This window comes from Falco peregrinus, chromosome 8 (genome assembly GCF_023634155.1).
Source record: "Falco peregrinus isolate bFalPer1 chromosome 8, bFalPer1.pri, whole genome shotgun sequence".
Classification (NCBI taxonomy): domain Eukaryota; kingdom Metazoa; phylum Chordata; class Aves; order Falconiformes; family Falconidae; genus Falco; species Falco peregrinus.
This window is the reverse complement of record NC_073728.1, coordinates 27,021,672-27,030,087: the sequence shown is the minus strand read 5'-3', so window position 1 is coordinate 27,030,087 and position 8,416 is coordinate 27,021,672.

Sequence of the window (8,416 nt, the reverse complement as noted above, 5' to 3'; positions counted from 1 at the left end):
CCTGCTCCTGCAGATGGACGGACAAGCGACCAAGACCAGACCCATGTGGATGAAAGGTTAGGTCCACTGACAGCTCTCTGGGCAGTAATGCAAGGAAGGCTACATCCACACCTTTACATCACAGGGAGACCATCTCCTCTCGAGGCCTGCTAGGCGTACAGGTACAGATACTAAAAACTGCCACCTGCTACATGCAGAGGTGGCTCTAAGTTGTTTTTTTTGTTTTGTTTTTGGTTTTTTTTGTTGTTGTTGTTTTCAATGATGGCTCTCCCTCATCAGGCTATTGCTCATCCCAGGTGGTAAAGCAGAGTTTAAATATGAAGCTTAATACTGATGAAGAAAAAACAACTCTATCACCTTAAGGAAAAAAAAAAAAAAAAAAAAAGGTGTGGCAAGGGTCTGCCCACATGTATTCACAGTTCCCGTAGAGCACATGATGTCTTTCCCATTTCCAGCGGTTGACGGGATGTGGAATTCTTTCTCTGGCAGCCCTAGCTGTCAGTATCCAGACAAACAGACCTAGCCCTTTCCTTCACTCCCTCTCCCCGGATGAAGAATCAGCAACACTATCTGACATAAAATCCTGGAAAGACAAAAGAAAGAAATAGCTGAATTCTGCCTCTCCCAGGCTGTGGCTGAGGGGGCGAGACAGGTAAAATGCATCAGGCCACAACATCTGTGAGATCCTATTCTAGCTCTCATCTGTCTTGGAAGGGCTGACCCTAATGATTCCCTCTGTGCTGGGCTCTATGTAAATATATTTTATTTGACCACACTTTGTTTTATTTTATGTTAACTCTACTCTCCCTCCCTGGTTAGTAAATGTTCACAGTGAATTTAAGACAGGTCTACAGCTCAGATTTACAGCTGCACAGAAAGCAAAATTGTTACTATTTATAGTCATCTCAAGTTTGTTTCATCTGCCTACACAATCAATTAACTTCAGCTCCAGCTAATTTTGCAATCAGCCCAAGAAAAATGTCTCTGGCATAATAGCTTGTTTTCTCCTCCTTCTCCCTGGAGCTATAAAAAACTCTGTTCCCTTTCCCTATGCAAGTTCTACACCTGAGTACAGCACTAACTGGACTTATCCTCCACGTCTTTTACCTCTTAGAAGCTTCTTCCTGACTGACTTGACAGAAAACCTTTTACTTTGCATGATGGAGACCTTTTTTCCCCTCTCCAGTGGAGGTTTGGAAAGAATACTCCACCGTTTATTTTTCCATCAGCTAATTGCAAATATTGAAAGCGTCTAGACAGGGGGAAAATAGCTTTATAAATCATCACCAAAAGGAATTTCAATGTTATCTTAAATCCCACACAAATAGTTTCGAAAGATGTTCAGTAAATATATATTTGTATATAGAAAAATTATGCTAACCTGGAACTCAGGTTGAGTGCACATCAGGATTTACATGTGCAGGGGAGGGAATCACAGAACAAGGATGTTGTAACCATCCCACAAACAAACAATAAGACACAGTAGATTAAAACTGAAAGGTGTAGTGAAAAGCAGTGAAGACAGTCATTTGGGGATACTCTTCAGTTCCTGGACTTCAGCAAAGCCTCATTGATCTCATCTGAGCCAGGCCAGGGACCTAAGACTAAAAGGGCAGTGTAAACTCACTCAAGTCCCATTGTGTCTATGAACTTATCGTCAATTATACAATAAAGAAAGGAAAGGCAAGGCAAAGGAATGACAGGGAAGACTCTACACCCTTTCAACTGGTCAGTGGTACAAACTAGTAGCTTACAAGTGGTTCAGGTGGTATAACCTGTGGATAATTGTTAGGAGTCTTTGATCAGCAACTGAAATCTGTGTTGATCCTGGCATCAAATCTCCTGTCAGAGTCACAAAGTGGAGGGATGCCTCCTCAAGCCCCAGTAGTGACAAGACAGTGTGAGGGCAAGCTTGTAATTCTACCTAAAACTTAATGCCAATATAACCAACAGGGTTCACGAGGTGTCTCCTAGTCCATCTTCTCCCATTTGGTAGGATCAAAAACATCGAAACCTGTTCTGACAGTTGTTGCATAAATCTGTGCTTTAAAACCTCCAACTATGAATGTATTGCTCTCTCTTCTCCTGAGCCTTAAAATATACCCTGTTGTTACAGATCTAAGTTGAGTTGTAAGCCCAGGACTTTGCACAATTCCAAAGGGTCATGGACTAAAAGCATTGCCATTTGAGAGTCCAGCCTCAAAGGATCTCTCAGCTCAAACATGAGATTCCTGTGGTTTTTCAGTAATTCTACATGTCCAAGACAAATTATTTAGAGAAACAAAAATATTGTTTGTCCTTGTGGGATAAACTATTTACTCAGTTCCTTTAAAACTGTCACATATCTTTCAAAATGCTGGGAGATTGTTTTGTTTTGGTTATGGATTTTTAGTTTCTTTGTTAGCAGAAGATTGTCTTGAGGAGAAAGGCAGGCATGTGTTATATACTCATTCAGGATGGAGGGAGAGGGTTTTTCCCTTAGAGGGGCAACAGCCTCAGGATAGCCTCTCTCCCTTTGGGTTACTGCTCAAGTTTGTGCAGAGCTGAAGGCAAAGTGTGTAGAGAAGGATGGAGAAGAGGCTGTGAGAGTATGGAATACAGGGAACAGAAGAGGGAAGTGTGTCGACAGCATGCAAGAAAAGGTTTAAAACAATGGAACTTTTCACCGATGGTCTAAAGCAGCCCCCACCGACCCGTCTGTGATGTATCCCTGCCTATTTTGGCATCTTGTCTCTCCTTTCAGCTCCTGTCTTCCTTGAACTGTGGCTCATGTGGCTGAAGATACACAAGCATGTGGCTGAAGATACACAAGGCTATTATGAATTATATTCTTCCTTTAAGGTCTGATAAGGTACATCATGGCCTGCAAATGTTTTAGGAATTGTTTAGTTTGCTTGCCTAAAGACATATTTGCCTTTCCTTTCACTGGTAGCAATGCTCTGATTCTTTATGGAACTGGGGATCTGTTTGGCTTCCCTAGAATCAGGATGAGATACTTGCCACACCCTGAAAAGCTTTGCCTTTACTATGTACCAGTGCTAAATAATGCTGTAGAAACTATGACTTCTTCTTCTTCTTTTCCTCCTTCTTCTCCTTATTATTATTAGTATTAATATTAGTATTATTGGTAATGGTAAGCAGGAGCAAACACATTTTATTCCCCAGATCTGCAGGCTCCCAGCAGCAGCCATCACTCCTCAAACATCTGCAACAGCTGTCCTTCCTGCTGGGCTCTATTCCAAGAAGTGACAACTAAGCCCCAGCCCTCAAAGTCTTTTAATTTCAGGGGAAGTTGATACTAACCTCCATACCTATAATGAGCCAGATGGGAATTTCTGACCCTCAAGAAGAAACATATTATGACGCAGATTATATCTGAAGACATGGCTATAGCCCATCTTTTACTCTTGGGATATTTTCTGGCTGGGGGCTGGGGGGAGGGGGGGGGAGGAGCATGGTGAGGAGGCAGCTGGGAGATGGGGGCGAAAGAGAGTGAAAGAGAGAGAGAGAGAAAGATGTTCTGAGATCTGAGGATTGCTTTTATCACCAACTTGTGCTGCTGCTAGATTTGGAAGTTAAGACAACACATGAATGGAAGAAACCATGTAAGCTGGAGGAAGAAACAAGAGTCAGTGGGGACTTTGTGGCATTCTTGGAGGAGGACAAGAGGTGTTGGCTGCTGCTTCCCTGACAGTGAGCTGGTAATTTGGCTGCTGGCCTCACTTCTGTGACGTTGTGTTTACAGAGGTTGCTATAGGAGTAGAACATGTTCCTTTGGGCTACAATTGCTTCAGATCTGCCACTGACACATTAGAAAAGCTATGATAGATAGGCTCCCTGGCTGACATCTGTGGAGGATGGAAGAAGTCAGAAGCAACATTTTCTGCTTTGCATCTCAAAGTAGTTTCCAAGCACCATGCCACTAAAGCTGGGAGTCCCTATCCCCTCACCCCCAGCTGCTCACTCCCTTTATCCCTCTTCATGATATGAAAGAAATATGCCTTGAACAGCAACACGAAAAGCTCAGTGCGTGGACCTCAACAGCAGTGGTGATACAGCATGGAGGGACCAACATGCTGTGGTTTAGAGACTGGAACGAGCAGCCAAGGCTTCATGGTGCCACAGGAACTCTTACAGCTGATGTATACAATCCTGCCTGTCTTAGCAAACTGCAGGCTTAGCTGCTAATAGCCTCTGAAACCCATTTTTCCTCTACCTCAACTTTACATTGCCCTTTGCAGTTGGATAAAGAGCATTAAAACCAGCTATAAAAGTTGGGGTGAGATGTAGATTTTGTATTTCATTGTCCCAGAATAACAATCTTACTCAGAGCCACCAGAGATTTGCTTATCCTTTTATATGTCCATGGGCATTATCAGACACAACACACTTGGCAACCGAAAGACCAGTCTGGTTAAACATCTTGATAATCCACAAGGCCAAATGAAGTTGTTCCTGTCCTGATGGTAGAAGAAGCTGATGAAAGGACTCTCCATGACTGTGTACATAATCCTTGCTGGTTTGCATTAAAAGTCTTTGATGTTGATTTTCCTAGATCTTTCCCCAAGTTCAGTCCAGCTCAGAGAAATCTGCCATCTCTGGAAACCGCCTTCTGAGATAACCCCAAATACTGGATTTGGTAAATTAGAAAACCTACATAGCAGATTTGCAAGGCTGTATTGTTTCAGAGTCTGCTGTTCAGCTTTCTACTCTCTAAACCAGTCAGTCGCTTTCTTTAACAGAAGGAAGGAAAGAAGATCAGGTGAAGTGATGTTAACAAATCACCTGAGACAAAGACTTCTTTGGCTGCTGCTGAGCCTTAACTGACTTCAGCTTGCATATGTCTAACAGCCTTGTAGATTAATCCAGGATGAGCTTGCCTAACTCCTTAATGAAAGGCTTCTGAGAAGAACTATGCTGAGTTTTCTGAACTATCTTGGTGTTTATGTAGCATACTTTAAAATGTATTAGGAAACAAAAGCATACTTTTCACAAGGGCTGAAGATGTGCTTCAAAGCCCTGGCTAGTTTGCTAATGTGGTAACTTCTGTCTGCTTCGATTTCCCACCTAGTTTGATCTCGATATAGCATTCTGCTTTGCTTCCTGCTCTGGAGTACAATAAGCATTTGTCTCTGCTGTACAAGAGCTGCAGCTTCCCACATGGAAGATAACTGCATGATCCTTACAGAAAATATGTTTCAGGATGAAATGCAGCTACCTCCACAGTACCACATACCTGCCTATCTTCATCCACGTCCAGGACACCTAAGATATGGAAAAATATGGTTTGAAAGAGAATAAGGGTGCCTTGGTGGAAAAGTTGCAAAGGCTCATGGCTAATTCCTGTTCCACTCCTGTAGGCTGCTCATTTTTGTTGTGTAGATGCCTTGTAGAAACTGCTCTTCGATGACATGCTGGTCCCTACAGCATTTCTGTATTTCCCCCCATTTCAAATGCCATCATAATGTCCTTGAGACACCCACCTCATGGAAGAACTTTCCACTGGAAAGTCTGTGATCTAGACAGGAAGACAGCAGTCAGTCAGACCTCTCCCATGGCACTCACCAACACAGACAGACCAGCTCATTCATGTGCCTGAAGAAGACCATGTGATGGCATTTAAATAACAATAATAATAAAAACTAAAAAATCCACTGGGTACTACAGCCTGTGACAGGGGAAGGAAACTCTACACAAAGGCCTCAGGCCATTGGGGATTTAGTCAGCTCTACTACAGCAGGCTGAGCAGGAAGGAAGGATAAAGAGCTCAGTTTTCCCAGGAGGGATTTGTTACATACCTCTATCATTTCTTTCAAAGCGTTCTTTGCTCTACCTGGAGCAGGCACTGGACATGGGCCAGGTGCCCTTTGTGCCCCTGGATGCGAATCAACCAGGAGCTGGGGGAAGCCGAAACTGCAATACAAGCAGAGCTGCCAATGCACTAAGCTGAGCCGCCAGTGTCAGCCCTGAGGATGAAGGTTATTCTTCTAGCATTTGATGCCAACTGGCACAGCCTCCCTCTTCTTCCTTCACACAAGTGTTGCCTACTTCCCCCTCCCTCTCCACGGTATTTTGCCTTTGAAGTCACTTCATCAAGAAATTCTTCCTCTGTCAGAATTAATCTTCCACCTGCCAGGCCACGAATAGCCACCTTTCTGTGTGTCTGCAGCACATTGCCAATGAAAGGGAGCAGAAAGGAGTGGGTAAGCCTGGCAGAGGTAAATGGTAGAAAGGATCACCAAGAAATTCTACCGATACATTTAACCCTGAAGCAACACAAGGTACTTGCCCCTCCAGCACCCAGTCCCATGCAGGGTTTTTATAAGCTGGTTAGACTTCAAAAAGGTCTCCAATCTATAATCCTATGTGGCTAGATGCCTATAGAGGAATTTTCCCTGGCTAAATCCATAGTGAGAGCAAATACCCACATTCCTGACACTTAAAGGAACATGAATACATATTTCCTAGACTAGGAACATGCCTAAACAAGGACCTGGGCTGTCCCAGGGGTTGTTTCCCTCAGTCCTTCACATGGAAGCTGATGTTCTTAGACATCTCTGGTATTCATTGGGGTTCAGAGTAGTGGTTATTGATTTGACAAATCTGTTCCCATGATGCTGAATTCTTTCCTATAACGCTGAACCACCTGCATATGAATTTTGAGGAATATCTGGACCATCTGGACAGTTGATTGCCCTACAACCACGTAGGAGATATCTAAGAAACACTTTGGAGTCATAGGACAGCCCAGCCCTTAGCTGGAGACCTTGACAAACTCAAAGCAGATAGAGTTAAAATCTAATGATATGGGGTATCTCCTAGGACATGTGGATCCAAGATGTTTCACAAGAAGTAGGAGTTGAACTAATACTTTTCAATCTTTCAGTAAGTATCATAGAGAAAAGACTATTGATTTTTGTGCAAATAAGCTACCATGGGCTCCTAGCACAAAGAGTCTTTAGTGGCAGCATATCCCAAGTAGGACAAGACATTTTCTTGTTTCCTGGTCAGATGCCACATTTCCTCCAACAGGCAGATTAAGTGGCTGTATAATGCATTTCAAAGGCTAGCTTGTCTAGAGGAAAGCAGGAACAGGATGCTCAACAATCCTGAATCAGGTTTACTAAGGTGAATATGTAAGAAATTTTCAGATAAAGGCTCTTTTGCCCTGGATGCAATGGTGTCTTGATTCTTGCTGTCCCTCAGGTGTAGACAGCAAGCAGTGAGGTGTCTTTTAAAAGCCCGAGGGAGATTTCTAATCACAAAGCATCACTCTCTGGTGATTAGAACACTGGGCTAGGATGCAGGGAAACCAGATCCTGTTCCTATTCAAACTGCTAGTTTTGACTCTTAAAACATACTGCTTTCACTTCCCATTTTCACCCTTTGCCCTTCTCTTCCTTTTGGAAGGACTTTGTCTTCACTAGGATAACTGACCAATTTTTGGGTGGGGTTTGGGTTTAGGGGTTTTTGGCTTGCTTTTTTTTTTTCTTCCCCCAGAAGCCTCTCAAGGTTCTTTTAGTATTAGTCCTGTACCTTAGTAACCTTTACCTTTGAGGAGCAAGGGAAGCTCAAAGCACCCCCAAGCAGGGGAAATAATAGAGCATTAGACATCAAAATGTCAGACTGAATCTCTTTCCCCTCTCTCTCCCACAACTCCTACATGAAGCCAGACTGCTTCACAGGAAAGACTACGCTGGAAATCTGCCTCCTGTTCCATTTTACATTCCTGCAGCTCTGAATACAGCCAAACCAATTTCATTGTACTCTTAGAAAGGTTCTAATTCTAATGCTGTTCCTCTGTGGTATAAACATAGAGATTCATGCCTCCACTTTTTCTATTTTTTTGACACACAAATAAGGAGCTTTTCTGATAGTGTTCTGATGGTGCAAAATCAGGGTAAAGGTTTGAATCCCATCTGTGTATGCCCCAGGCTTCAGACTGGAGGGGGGCAGGAGCTGAGGACTCATGGCAAGTTGAACTGAGAAGCAGGCTTTTATAGCTGAGTAACAAACTCATGAATATTGGGGCTTTATTAACAAAAATGTTGACAGACCTTTAACTTCAGTGGTGCTACTGGGCACCGCTATCTGTAAAAAAAAGAAACCTTACTGGATTTAAAAAAATTATTAGCTATAATTTATTTTTATTTATTTATTTCCACATATAGAATATATGCTAGGGAAAAAGAGCACTTTATGCCCTGTGAAACCAGAAGTGGGGTTTTTGTTTGGTTTTTGGTTGTTGGGTGCTGGTTTTTTCCCTAGAGGACTTAAGGGTATTCTTTTTTAATACATGCTTTATTTCTCAAGTTCTGGCATGTCTGAAAGCCCAACCCACTCCTGCAAAGTTCAGTGAGATTGTTGGCTAATTTCAGTGCAGCCCTACAGCCAGTCTGGAAAGTCATTTGCTGAC